The 15,305-nt window shown below is 33.6% G+C and overlaps 1 protein-coding gene and 1 long non-coding RNA gene across 7 annotated transcripts in view; one reads left to right on the top strand and one right to left on the bottom strand.

The window, feature by feature from the left end:
• LOC107317605 (BEN domain-containing protein 5-like) overlaps positions 1-15,305 on the top strand; it is an 801,512-nt gene that overhangs the window by 58,785 nt on the left and 727,422 nt on the right. The gene's annotated exons all lie outside the window — the stretch shown is intronic.
• On the bottom strand, positions 1,708-4,949 carry LOC107317606. The gene is made up of 3 exons (XR_001556941.1): positions 4,897-4,949; positions 3,308-3,379; positions 1,708-2,547 (listed from the first exon to the last, which is right to left on the bottom strand). It is a non-coding gene; the product is annotated as an uncharacterized LOC107317606 (long non-coding RNA).

Below are 15,305 nucleotides of genomic sequence, written 5' to 3'. Positions count from 1 at the left end.
ATATTTTCCTTGGGTAGCCCCAGAGCAATAAAGTGTTGGTAGATATTAGGCTGCAAGCATGGCTGCCGCAGAAGTATAATTTCAGACTAGTATTGAGCAGGAACTGTTTCAAATATGGGAAATCTGTGGAATGTGTTTCTTTTCTCATAATACTAGGTTTTTGTTGATGACTTTCTGTATGAATCCTGAGACCATGCAAACACATTATAACCAGTAAGAGTTCCTTGTAATCTTCCACTACAATTTCTGGAAGTCTCACTTTTCAAACCACAGTGCACTGCAGTCCACTAATATCATTTTCTTTGTTCAGAGTGGTGATCTGAATAACTCTAAAAGGCTGGGCATGGTAGTATTATAACAACTACCAGTCTTTTCCATCTACTGGTTAGTCAGCTAGTCAGAGATTGATAAATAAATTATTATTATTAAATATTATAAATAGAATTACATAAATATTATTAAAAATAAGATTGCACTGTATGAAAACTGGTCTTTCTGCCTATCCTGCAATCTTAAAGTCTATATTACCTCAAGATAAATCAAAGAGTGTTAAAAGATAGAAAACTTGAGAATATGCTGCCTAATAGAACAGAATAATGCTTCATGTGTCTGTATGGTGTGGTTGGGAAAGGGTCTACCAGAAATGTGCTAAATGACAAAGACTAAAACTTTACTGCCGATAATGGTTGGATAAATTTCCTTCTATTTTCTATAAACATTGTTATACATATGGCTATAACTTACTTGGCTTTTAAGATTTCTTAGAATAGCAATTACTAAAGATAGGAAAGATACATTACCTGGTTGTTGGTTTTTTTTGAGAGCCAATGAAAGTTCACCATCTAATCAGAGGAGAGAAAGCTCTAGTTCATGCATCAGGAAGTCTAAATTTGATAGTAACATTTAGTATACTTTACCACTCTAAAACATGATGTATTTGTGGTCTCACCCTCTCTGGCTTCCCCCAAGACTGAAACTTTATTTGATAGTGATAGCATACATACATCTCATGCAAAAGTCAATATTGGACCGTGAGCTTAAACGCAGTTCCCAAATGAAGTGGCCCATGCCCCTACATCTAGCAGCATTTTCTTGAACAGCTTGAAAGAAGATTGCAGATCAGGCCTGGCCTTCCTAGTGGGAGCTAAAAGCTTTCACAGAAACTGAGGTGGATGTTCAGGGGCCTTCAGTAAAGTTTTTCTCTTAACAAGGGAGAAATATTAGAAAAAATAGGGGATAAACCTGCAATAATTTTTTTTGTTTCCCTTTTCCAACTTTGAAGAGCATTCGGAATCATGATAATAGGGACTGAGGAGATGAGATTAATAACTGTTTGAAAGTAAATAGCCTTTGTAGCATCAGATCTTATAATTTTTACTTTCTTTAATGTCAGAGGATTTTTTTTTGCCATGTATTAAAGAGCTAAAAAGAAGAAAAGCAGCAAAGTAACCCCATTCTTGGAGAAATAAGGAAATGGTTTCTGTCCTTTTAAAATGCCTGACTTTATTTCTGGTTTAGACGAGCTGAAAAATGAAATTTGCAGAACCTCTGAAAGCATCTATCAGTTCAGGATTGTATGTTAATAAGATTTTAATTACAATGAATAAATATACTTGATAAAATTTAATTTTTTTCCTAAAAAATTCCAACTGTCAGGAAAGTACAAAAAATAAAAATTAAAAAAAAAAAGTGAACATATTAATAGAATGAAGGTGAGAGAATTACCTTGGTAAATATTCTGGAAATGTTTATAAAATGGTGGAACAAAGATTAAGGAGGCTGCATATGTGACAGGAAGGAAATATGAACCAGTATGCAACACTGCTCTAGTCAACAATTGTACCTGGAACTATTGTGATAATCAGAAAAAAGCAGGAACAACAACAAAAGTGATTTAATAAGATTAATCATACGGATGAAATCTTATATAGGTAAAAACTTATATAGGTGTAAAGCAACATATGTAATGTAGTATATGGAAATAGGAAATATGAAAATAGAAAACATAATTTCTAATAAGTCAAATATAAAAAGTGAAACTACTGTACAGGACAGGCATAGAATGAAAAATTACTGAGCATACACAAATGAAAAATAATTACAACCAAGATGAAACTGATCAGTGAAGTACTGCCAAGTTTGGTGATGAGTATAATTTTATTTGACAATTTTCTAAATGATATGGAGGAGTAATAGACCTTGAATTACATTCTTACGTTGTACTAAACTGCAAAATGCTGTGTGCTAATGATAACAATAACACTTCAAAGGTACTGAAAGGCTCTGGAAATATAAATATATTTTGTGAATATTATAAAGTCGAAGAGTGAAAATAAGAATCCCTTAAAAGAAAATGAAGCCATAAATGATATGTTGGCCACATATCTGAAAACTGGAAAATACAGATTTTAATAATCTCAACTCGACTACTGTTGACTTGTATAGGAAAAATATATTCTGTTAAGAAGCCTTCAAAGAGTAGGGTATATTATTGGCAAGACTGCAATCCTTTCAAAACTCTTCATCCATTTAAATAAGCAGTATTTCCTGCAATGTAAAAAATTTACTTTAGACAAGTTTTGTTGTGTTTTATGATGCAGATTAACAGAATGCATTAGACATTGCAGAGTACATTTTTCCCCAGATCTGGGTGATTTTATTTACCAACAACATGTTTCCAGTCAGTAATACTAGCTCCTCTTTCTGGGGTGTTTCTGTATGTTCTGTAGAGATGTGTGCCTTGATTAATATTAAAATGAGCAAGGAAGTCTACATAAACAGCACAAAGTTGGGAAGTGCGCATATCTTTCTAGGATTCTCTTCACAGACATTAAAAATAGACATGAACTTTATATCTGCAAATATATTGATATACTAAATTTTGCAGATTACAGACTGGTTTTAATTTTGCAGACTTTTAAATAATAATGCTTTCATGCATAAACTTTTCAGTTTTTTCCCTCAGAAGGATGGAGAGAGTAGGAAGACTATAGGATGGCATTATAGAACCCAGAAGACTATTGTGATGAGATATACATTTATTTTCTTTTCATGAAATGAACTGATTTTTGAAGCTTGAATATCAGTCCCACATTAGAAAAGTAATCAACTAGGGAATATTTATAAAATAAATTTAAAAGAAACATAGCTGAAAGCTGGAATAACATCAAATTGCTTACTGCTCTTCAATTTACTCAATTAAAACACAGAGCCACATTCTGTTGAACAAATATTGTTGGCTTACTTCCTTTATTATTCTGGACATACTTCCCTAAATTTATTATTTTAACAAAAAAAATTCTCATACCCGTGACTGTGAGACATCAATGGCATCATTATGAGAGGCATCAGCAAGGCCTATTGTCTTCAATTCTGGTTACTGTTGTTGAAAAGGAGTTCAAAGATTAACCAGTGCAGAGAAAGGTTATTACAATTATAGATAAGTGCAGAGCTATCTTACAAGAAATGACCAGCCCTTCCTATACCTAATATCTGTTAATTGTGAAGAAATTGTTCCAGTTGCTGAATAAGTTGTTTTAGCTGTTAATTATCTCCATTAACAGAATGTTGTTCCTTACTTGTGTATTTGTCTAGTTGCAGTTTCTAACCATTGGGTATCATTATGTCTTTTTCTGTTGGAGAAAATTGCTGTCTATAACTGACTGGCATTTTCTACAGAACTTCAGCTGCAACACAGTCTGTTTTAATCAAAATTAAATTGTTTCAATCTCTTTTAATTCCTTTATCAACTCTTTTAGTTGTTTGAAGGATGATGAACTTGCTGCTTGTAGTATACTTTCACAATTCCAAAGAAATTCCAGTCTCTAAATAAGAAATGTGGATGTACATGTGCATTTCTGTCTTTGGAAAACAAGAATATGTTTGCTTGCATGCTGTTGGATGTCATTACTAACTCCTTAATCTTCTAACAGCCAGCATGCATAGCCCTTATAACATTAAAAAGAAAAAAAAAAATATCTTGTGGCCTCAAAGTTTTGGACAATACTTATATGAGATGACCTTATACTTAAATGAGGAAGGGAAAACACTTGTATTACCATTTACATGTTAAGTATGTTTATGGATATCTATATTTTGTTTCCCACCAAATGGCACTAAAGTTACCATGGCTTAGTGAATTGGGATTTTAGAACTGCAAGGCTATTCATTCCAAAGCAGCTTTTGTGAATTCTTTTATATGCCAGCTCATGTTGGTAAATCAGTAGATGATTCTTTAATTAGTAATGCCAGCAGGACTGCAGATGGAAACATTATTCTCTGAAGGTGCAAATGAAGTCAAGATTCTGATCTCTAGTGAACATTAAATCTTCTGGGATGCTTTTCATAGATAAGTGTTGACTAAATATATTCACTAGATTGCATTTTGGTCTTTGCTTCTTATCTTCTTATTTCCATCTTCCTGAGCATAGATAATGTCAGTTGTAGTTCATCTGCAAACTATACGTTCATAATGGTATATAAAGACAATTTTAATGTTAAGCTCAAAATATCAGCCGAACAGTCTTACAAAACAATTGAAGGTTCATTTTCTGAAGCTTCATTAGGTTTCTGTGTTTCACAGTATAGAGTTACATCCTAGAGCATTTTCCTATAGTCAGAAGACAGCTTTGAATGGAACAATAGAAGATGAAAAAAATTCAATCATTTCTTTGTAATTCTCAGTTTTTGTCTGAGTAAAGCTGATACTTATAAAATGCCAAGTTACAGTTTTGTTTGCTAAAACAGCTGGGAAAATAAGAAAAAAAGAGTTATAAGGAATGCAATTTTCAACAAAAGCAGTATTCTCTTTCCACATTGTCATTTAACAATGTAAGGTGGAATGATACAAAGATGGTGACAGATACCCAAAAGGTTATTTATGAGGGAAAAACTCACCAATATGGATGCCTTCACTAGGAAATGCTGAGGCAACCTCTACTAGGAAGCAATCTTCAAGAGATGCTGCCTTAGTGGTGGTCAGCCCTTAAATGAGGTCTAGAGGAGGTGGAGTCAAGGTCCACCAATCTGGGAGCACAGCTAAATTACTCTCACCTGTGCTCCCACAGCTGACCCAACACTTGCCTCAGGTGATTAATGAGAGGTTCAGTATGTGATTACCAATTTCCCATACAAACACATAGTATACTCAGGCTCATAAGTTTATAGGAGCTGAGAACTTCATCATTACCAATACATGTGTAGAACAAACAATGAAAGAGCAGAAAATTTACTCTTTGATTTTATTTCATTGCTTTAACTTCCTTAGCAACAAATTCTCTTAAAATTCTGGTGTAGTCTCTGGGGATTACCACAGCAACTTTTCACTCAATAACAGAAAGTCTCCTATGTAAAAACAATCATTAGAAATTCCAGGGTTGTGTCACCAGCAGAGACTGGTCTCCAAGACTGGTGTATAACTATAATGTATGCTTAAAACAAGAGGAAGTGTGGATTAAATAATTTTGGATTGAAATACATGCTGTAAAAATTACCAGCAGGGCAAGAGCTATTTCTGTTTATTTATACATACCAGTCACAAAAATGTCACCTTTCTACAGGTGACATTAGGCAGCTTGGAGTATGTAATTAGTCTACATATTGCAGGAGGTTGACATAATCCTCAATTACAAACAGGCACACATATGGAAGTAGAAATAGAGCCTTCTTTCATAACTTCACTAAATGTATTCTGCACTGAAGCTGAAAAGACCTCCTTTAGTTAACAGAAATAGCAGGTTACATGTTCTATTCTTTTTAGGCCAGTGTCTGCTAGAAGTCATAAAGCCAATGCCAGGCTATCTAGAATCTGTAGGACAGGAAATTCCGTAATCTGGGAGTTCAGGATCCTTTTTCTTCTTTCTTTCCTTCCCCCCCACCATCTCTTCCTTCTTTTCTTCCTTGTTGTCTGCCTTCCTGCTTCCTTCCTCCCTTGTTTTCTTTCTCTCTTTCTCTATTCCTCCAAATTAAGCATTTCTGATAGACCCCGGAAATGCATTTTCTCTTTAAATAATCCTCTTTACAGTTGAATCTGTTTCATTTTCATATTTCCTCCTCCAAGCACAATTGAGATCTTTTACCATTCAGACCTGGACCAACAACTATGTCCTGCTCTATTTACCAGCTAAGTGAGACTCAAGGGTATTTGAATTCAGTTTGGGTTCATCTTTATTCCAACAACCATGTTGCTAAATTAATATCATTGCAGATTGCTATGATACTGAAGAAGAACACAGTACAGCTAATAAATGTTAGTTTTTTGTGTTTTTTTTTTTTTTGGGGGGGGGGGGGGGGGGGGGGACGGGACACACAACACAAAGTAACTAGTGCATGGTTATAATTGATGTTCAAAGATAGTACTGACATACTGTAAATTCCAATGCGGTGTTTCATATTCTGCAAAATGCTCTTTCAACTGTTCTTTTTCAAAGTTGATTCCCCGTAAGAGAAGTTTTGTGGTTTTTTCTTTTTAATGATTCATTTAAGCCTGACACATCTTAATGAATGCTGAAACACTGGGGACAATATTTTTCCCCATTTACGTTCTTACCAGACAACAGCTTCTCTCTTAAGAGGAATGATTCCCCACAGTAAACTGTAAAAGCAACGTGGTTCTTTTTGTTTAATAAAAGAGATAATATTAGAATGCTTTTTAAGTTTTTCTTCAGTTAAGACGTAGATGGCTTAACTTTACTCTTTGTATGAAACAACTCTGAAATGAAGCAACTGTTAAATTCAACAGAAGCTGAGGTATAAATTGAACAGCAAAGTCTGTGCAATTTCAAACAAGAATATTTTTTAAGTTTTATGGATAGGGAAGAAACAGTTAACGCTATTTAATCTTGATTTATCCAGACTTTTGTCTCTTTTGTTATTAATATTATTAACAAAATGAGGAAGTAAGAGCTAGATGAAATTACATTATTAGTGACAGAGTATGGTTTTGAAAGCTATCTAGAGGGTGGTTTTTAATGGTTCACAGTCAAAACTGAAGAAAGTATTGAGTGGGACTCTGTGGTCTTCTTTTTCTCCTGTTAGCCTGCCTGAGAAAATTATGGGTTATCCATCATTATGTATTCTTAACATAGATTAAAGAAAAAGTTGCTTACAGTGGCAAAGACAGATCTGCTTCTTCTGTGTGTTAGAGGGATGCAACAAACGACATCTGAAATCATTTGCTTAAGAACAATGCTTATTTTCTTGGTAAATCAAACTTTAATTCATGTTATATTCATGCTAGAAGGAAAACAGCAGAATCTTGATTTACATCTTGATTACCTCCTTTACCTTCTCATTACCTAGGGGAAATTAAGTAGTTTGCATTAAAATTGGCTTGCATATAGAACAATGTAAAATATTCACTATGAAATATGTACAAACTGCATAGTGCAGCCATTCTTGCATTCAAATTAGCAATTTCACACATTCCTGTTGACAAACGATAATCATAGGGATTTGTATGTAAACCTTAATTCACATATGGAAGCCTGATTTATGCAAGTAGCTGAATAAAACTGCTTGCTTTTATGATATCAAATAAGTTTCAGAATTAAGATATTAATTAATAGTTTTGGGGTCAGGCCTGTGAAGTTGCAAATTGGGGCCCACACTTACTTTGACTGTGTCCAGCATCAGTGGAAGTCTCCCTGCATTGCAAATGAGGAGTATGTTTTACTGGATGCTTCACTGTATGAAGGCCTGAATATTCATCATCTTGGTTTCCTGAGACTTAATTTAGCAAAAGATTCCTTTGATATGTTCTAAAGTGGAAAATCATGAGGTGTGTTACAACTTGAGATGAAGCATGTCAATACCTTGAAAAAATGATGTTGGCCCACAACATTATTCTGTAGAGAGAAGTTGGAAATAAGGAAGTTCTCTGCCCATATTACATCTTCACTATATATCCAGGGATTATCTGTACTGTTAACTCAACTTCCCCTGTTAGAAAAGACAAAAATTCATCGTATATTTTTAAAATAAGATGTATTTGTGTAAAATACTACATGAATTATTTATATTGTAATTAATATTTCTTACCTTTTATTACTATTTCTAATTCTTTTTTCCCCCAAACAAACATCTCCAGCTTAGAATACATCTAAATTCTGTATTATGTGTATATATATGTATTACTATATATATAGTAATATATATTACTATATATATAGTAATTTAATGAAAGTCAGCTGAAAAACTATTTGTATTTGTTGCAATCAGGGTAAAAAAACCTCAAGTAGTCTGTAACATCTGTAGGGCTGTGAGCATCTGAATTAAGTCTGTTGGCAGAAAGATAAAGTTTGTGTACATGTATGTATATCTATTGATTTAAATGGGTCTTGCTGCCAAGGCATTACAAATGGGACTGTCAGTATAGCAGCAGAGTACATCAGCAGTATCAGGACAGGAGACTTCGACAAAATTCTTAATGGACAAATCTTATTTAAGTGCTAATACAACCTGTCTTTCTTTTACTCTTAAATAGAAAAACTATAATTTTGAGGTAAATATGGAATTTTTAACTGTCACTAAAAATGAATCAAACTTGGGGAATACTCTGTCTTGAGTAAGCATGTTGCTATTCCATACGGTTTTCTTTAAAATGTATTTTGGGAGGAATCTTTGCCAAATGGATGTCTTCTACTTGTATTAAAGTCAATGAGAAATGTACTTGTCCAGATTATAATCTGTGCCTTTTCTCCTTTGCTGTTTCTTATCCTCATTTCATTCTCACTGCTTTCAGCATTCATCTCTCTTCTATCAATCCTTCTAGCTTTATCCCAACTCCTGTTTCTCTTCTTTCTCTTCACTTTTAAATCTTTATAGTTGCCCCTTCTTTTCCACTACTACCATGTCATACAGCCTCTTATGTTGCTTTCTATTTATAAGAAAAAGGGAAAAGGAAAAAAAATTGAAACCAACTGCACTAGCCATATATATATGTGTGTGTATTTTAAAACAGAAGTTGTGTTTTTTGACATACAATAACAGTTTTCCTATGGATGATGCTGAGTACTCAGGGCTGTACTTGAACTATTTTTGTTAACAAGGTTTTGATCTTCAGATTTTTTCCTATAAAAATGGGATTTTATTTTCACTTCACGAGATGGGAAGTGTTAAACTACACTTGTCCTTGATGCAGTTTGCTGCTTCTTCATGGTCCAAATTGCCCTTCATGCAGAGCTGAGCTTGTAATATGTTCTCTAGATGCTGAGTAAATGCTTTTGCTGGCTGTCCCTGGCTAACTTACTCAGCCAGTCTGAGTCACCTTCAAAACATCAAGATTATGTGTACATGCACTGCAATAAATAACAACCTGCACTGAGGTAATGCAAATTGAATTTGTTGAAATATGGCCTATTATATTAAAATTTATGTTTCTATTATAATTTTTATTGTATGAAACAAATTTGTCCTGTATAAAATTACTGAAAAATAAGACCTGTATCTACATGCAGGAAAGCTTATCTTTTCTCATGAACTATTTAATAATAGAAGATATGTGCATGGCAAGAATCTAAGTGACTTCTTTTATTTTTTGCATCCTCTTAAAAAATTCATAGCTGGATTTTGTCATTCTTAAAACAGGTCAAATGACTTAGTCACAAACTACTCATGTATGTACTCTGAATATATATGATTAGGGAGTTGGTTTCTTTTTGTACTTGAACCAGTTATTTTCTAAATAATGTCAATTGATCAGAAATAGACCTAAAACATACTTATTAAAGGAACTTCAAGACAAAACTCAGCTGCAGGGTTTTTTTTTTTAATACCAAATCTGTAGAAAGATAGAGATATGTTGAGAACACAGGGATTTTGTATTATGCAGTTCAGAAGCTGGCGTACCTCTAGCAGAAACTGAAGCAAGTAACTTAGTGAACTGTATAATTTTTCTGAATGAGAGAAATCAACAGTAAAGAAGAAAATCTGAAATCTGTTGGTAAATATGCAGCTACTACATTAGCCTCATTCCATGTTAATTCAGATTAACTCAATTCATATCGCTATCCATAAAAGCTGCCTCTGCTGTTCAAAATAATATCCCAGTATATCTCAATTAACATTGTTTAAACTTTTTGTCCAAGTTGGCAAAAAAAGTGAAGCTACATCATTTAACTATAAAAAAATGGAAATAAAAGCCTAAGAACAAAATGAGAAGCTAAAAGCATTTTATTTTATTATTTAACTTTAAACCATAGACATTCCTAAGTCTGAGAGTACAGGCAGTATTTTTATTTGGTTTCTATATTTGAACTAGATTTACAAAAACTGCAAGAGTTTAAAAAATGTTGGTATAGCAGTAGGCCATACCTGGTTCTAGGTTCTGTTGCTTGCTTAGGGAAACATTACACCTAAAGAGTGTCTGTCTATTCCAGCAGACAAATGAGAGTCTTGATTCAGTCTATTCTGGTCAGCCTTCTGTGGATTATTTCACATTAAAAATCTGCTCTTGCTGGCCATGGCAAGGAATTATGATCTCAGCATTCATTGCTATAACTTTGACAATATTTTTCTATTTCTTTAAAATTCAAATTGAGTTTATTTTGTAAAACGTATCTTTCTGCTAGCATAGTTCATAAGAAATAGGGCAAAGTGTAACAATTGCCACTCATTTTTGGTCTTTTAGTTGTAGATCTTAACCATTGGGATTGGAAAGGGGTGCTAGCTCTTTGGAATTCAACTCTTATTTTCTATATTTTGTTAGTTCATCAGCTCAATACCAAGGCGTTATTTTTTACTAATTGCTCTTGGCTTGTTTTAAACCTTATTAGCTATATGTGGCTTTTTTTTTTTTTTATTCCATGTAAAGGCTTTGTGCTTTTACTTTTTATAAGTTAATAAATCTTTGAGGTTCCAATAGTACATCTCATAAACACGTATTGCTGTGAATTCAAACTGTTTACTTTTCCTTTTTTGTGTGTCAAATGTAGCCCTAATACTGAGTTTTTAGTATGCTGTGCTCTCAGAATAAGTTATAAATCATATAGATTGGGTGATGTTTCTGAGACAGTGTTGCTATCAGTGCCTACACTCTTGAATCCCAAAATTTGTTTCAGGTGTTTTTTCTGGTGCAACCTGAATATGACGTTTTTTCTCCTTTACTCAGTAATACTAATGTGGCTGTCATGAATGGAAGGACCATATGCTGCTTTGAAAAAGCAGCAGGGGCCATAGAGGCCGTTTATAAATGATCTGAGTAAGAATTGAACAGAGCCCAATTAAGCTAGTTAGGAGGCCAAAGGTTTTGGGAAGTGAGGATGCTAAATTTTATTCCCTTCAAAAATATAGAATTAAAAGTTACTAAAAAGTTTGTCTGTCTTTTTCCTAATTGCATAAATTTCCTTCATTGCATAAAGTATAGTTTTATTACTTTTTATTTATTTATTAAATGTGGAACAAGGAGTTCAACACTGGAAGTTGTTGAATGTCAGTGAAATTACCAGGGCAGAAGTAGTGCCCACTCACAATAGGTCTTTTGTCACTGAAGGAAGTCTGTGCATTAAAGAATGCACGCACAATTACCACATTAATCAGGACCGGTCAAAACAGGTGATCCAGTGAATGTCTTTGTGCCCACTGCCTTTTAATGCTATTCACCCATGTATCTATTATAACTATTCATTTAACACCCCAGGTGTGCTAAGTGCTTTGCAGATAACCTGAAGATGAAGCTTCCTTTCTTAAATAACTTAGATTCAGAATATCCAGAATACAGATTGGATGGTAATAAGTGCAGGAAAAATCTGAGTGATTCTTTTACCATACTTCTGTTAATTTCCTGATTCTTATTTAGTGTTTGAGAGCTATTTTGGGAATATGTTTTAGTCTTTTTCAGGTCTCTGGAAAGCATCCAATTAGTGAGAGAAGAGGAAATAGCCAACCAAGGGTTTCCAGATGTAAAAGGCAAAACGAAAATGTGCTACAGAAGGGAGCTAAGGGACAATTTGAATGCAAAAAGCAGGCAGATTAAGATACAAATGTTTTATTATAGTTACTGTTATATATAAATGCTAAAAAAAAGAAACCCAAAAAGTGAGTTTAGTATTCTATGTTATATTCTATGTATTCTATGCTCTTATATATAGGGAAAATTGACTGCTTAGTTTTAGCAGTCACAAAATTAATCCATTATTTCACTATTTGCTTTTCTTTTCAAACATAATACTTTGCCTCCCTCTATACATACTATAAAACAACATGACAAGGGCTAGACTGCTGGTGCATGGGGACCATACAAACATTCAGTCTGAACAGTGCTGTCTCATTGTTTCCTTGTGCTTTCCCGTATGTCTGCCTGTTTGTGTTCCGTGCATAATGTTCCTTTGACAGAGACCATTTCTTATTTCCGTTTCCTGGCAGAACCCAGAAGAAGGGAGATGCTGATCAATGTCTTAATCTCCTAGACATTAGGGTAATATCAGCAATACACACAACAGTAACAAAATAATGTGAATAATATAGATTTCTGTTTTGCCTAGACAAACAGAACAGCATAACATAGAGTATAATAAGTGTACAGCATATTTAAGTACCTCAAAACACTTCAAGATTGTGATTCATTGTAATTGCATCATGATATTGCCATTATATTGCAATCATGTTATCATTTCTGTAATAAACATTTATCTTAGGAATGTTTGTGTGTACAGCATAATTAGCTCTAGAATAAAGCATGCTAAACATGAGGTGTGATTCATTAGAAGGATGATACAATTGATTTTTAAATTCTAACAACTTCTTTTAACTGTTGCTTGTTAAAAGTGAAAATAAACAGTAAAGTTTTGTTAATTACAAAACTCTGATGTAAAACAAGTAGTGATTCAAAGCTTACATGTATTAAATACTAGCACAATTAGTTATTCTTGAATTTTTCATTTTCTCTCACTTTAAAATCTAATTAGTAGATCTGCTGCATTTATGGTGTGAGGTCTTAACTGAGAATGTTCTTTATGTATCAAAAATGAATTAATAGAACAATTTAATCTAGATCTTCATGGCAAAAATATGACCTTGAGATTCAACATAAAAGTAGTTTTGTTAAGTAGCCATAAAATAAAAAGTAATTCCATTCAGTTATTGAGATAACCATAAAAGTAGAAACTGAAAAATCTGTAGAAAATTTTGCTGAATTTTAAAAGCAAAGTATATTGTTGTAAACTAACCACTTAATTATTCCATTTGGTAAAACTCTTGCCTTCTGAGCTTTGTCTGCATAAGCTAGTGATCTAACTCTAACTTAATTAGCTCCGTTACTGGAAGAAATATAGTTGTATTAGCTCAATGTTTATATAACAGTAAGTTAGGTCATACCTATGTCTTCTGAGACTAAGGATGTCATCTACTTCTTGTAGGTATGACACATAACACCAAAACAAACAGGCAAACAAACCTTGGAATTGTCTAAAGTGTCATTTTTGAAACATAATCTCATAGTTTTTGAGGTCAATGTAATTAGCTGTAGATGGAACAACTTAATTTACACACCATTTTCCACCTTAGCTTTTGGGTTGCTGTTTCTGAGCAGCATGAAATTATGCTTACTAGTTTACCTGTGTAGATGCATATTTGGTTGCTGCTGAACCACCTGAATTTTGTGTCAGTTCGGTGGCATTTGTTAACTTAGGTGTAGTTACTATTATGTGTTTTCCAACACTAAGAATCTTTTAAAGCTAAGGGGGGAAAAAAAGCCAGCATATGTATTACATTACAGCAGATGATGGTAAATATTTCAGCAGATATCTAAATTTTTTGAACATCTGTTTTCTGATTGATTTGATAGAAAAAAATATTAATGTTTATAATGAATACTTTTCCAGATCTCAGCATGCAAAGCAAAAATAGTAGCTTTCATTTGTGAAAACATTTAAGGACAAAAAGGGGTGTACAGAAACAATAATGAAAAGATGGTAGTTGTAAATATCCAAAAGGTTATTTACAGGAAAAACTCACCAATATGGAAACCTTCAGTCTGCTGGGAAGCACTGAGACAAGCTCCACCAACAAGCAACCTGCAAGAGATGCTGTCATAGTGGTGGTCAGCCCTTAAATGAGGTCTAGAGGAGGTGGAGTCAAGCTCCACCCCTTCTGGGACCACAGCTAAATTAGTCTCACCTGTGCTCCCACAGCTGACCTAACATTTGCCTCAGCTGATTAATCAGAGGTTCAGGCTGTGATTACCAATTTCCCATACTAAGGGGCTATGGGGAATGTAAGAGAATGACCTAGTTCCCCTCAGCTCCACAGAAGGCACCAAACAATGGCTGGCTTCTTGCAAAGAAAGTTTTTATCAAATATAACACCTATCAGCAATAGCAGTTTTCTTCAGTGCTTTTTGTCACTGTTCTACATTCCTGCAGCTTTTTAAATTGCTAGTCAAAATTGAGTACTCTGCTGCTTTATAGGGAAAATAACTATCAGTTCTTTACTAGTTATTATAGGCTAGTTATATTAGAACCAAAGAAACATACGTCAGATCAGGAAGGGATCTATCCAAACAATTTCTAAGTCTATCCTGTATTCAAGTTGAAACTTTCTGTAAGAATCAGATCATGTAATCTTCAAAGTGGTAAATTATTGTTTACTATAGGTAAGAGCAGGCCTTATTTCCTAGACCTTTTCTGGAATTTAATGACACATCAGCCTGCCAACTATTTTCTGTATTTGAAGTTTTGCAGTGTTATGTTCTCTAGTTAAATCACTAAAGTAGTTAAAGCCCAAACTACTAGTGACTATGAAGTCTCCAGCTTTCATTTTTATGTTTTTCAAAATATTCCTATGAATAACTCAAATTTCTCCCTTACCTTACAACTTTATGTGACAACTTATATTGTTTCAGCATGGTTTGTTACAGAAAGTAACTGCTACCATTTCTAACACTTCAGAATTAATTTTAAAATTATTTTACTGTTATTCGGAATTATCCCTTCATTGTGTTCTTCTGTTACCAAAACTGTTGGCCCTTATTTTAGCAATTCCTCATGTGCTTTGAAAATGGAGGGACAGATTTCTTGAGATCCATGTGAATTGCATTTCCCATATCCTTCTTGTCTCAGCTTAGTATCTGCTTTTATTGAAACAGAAGAATGTAAGGGAAAAGCATATGAGACCTCTGTATCTCATCAACAAAGTAGTATGAAGAAAAGTATCTGATTTAATAAGTTTGTAGTGAATAAGTAATAATCAATAGCCAATATATATTTATCAAAATCTGCATAGAGAACCCAGGATTTGAATTATATCTTGGGTTCCCCAAAGTTCATACTAAAGGAAGATAAGTTAATGAAACTAATTTAAAGTATTTAGAC

This window comes from Coturnix japonica, chromosome 8 (genome assembly GCF_001577835.2).
Source record: "Coturnix japonica isolate 7356 chromosome 8, Coturnix japonica 2.1, whole genome shotgun sequence".
NCBI lineage: Eukaryota > Metazoa > Chordata > Aves > Galliformes > Phasianidae > Coturnix > Coturnix japonica.
The sequence above is the reverse complement of the archived record's forward strand: the minus strand, read 5'-3'. Positions and strand labels throughout refer to the sequence as shown.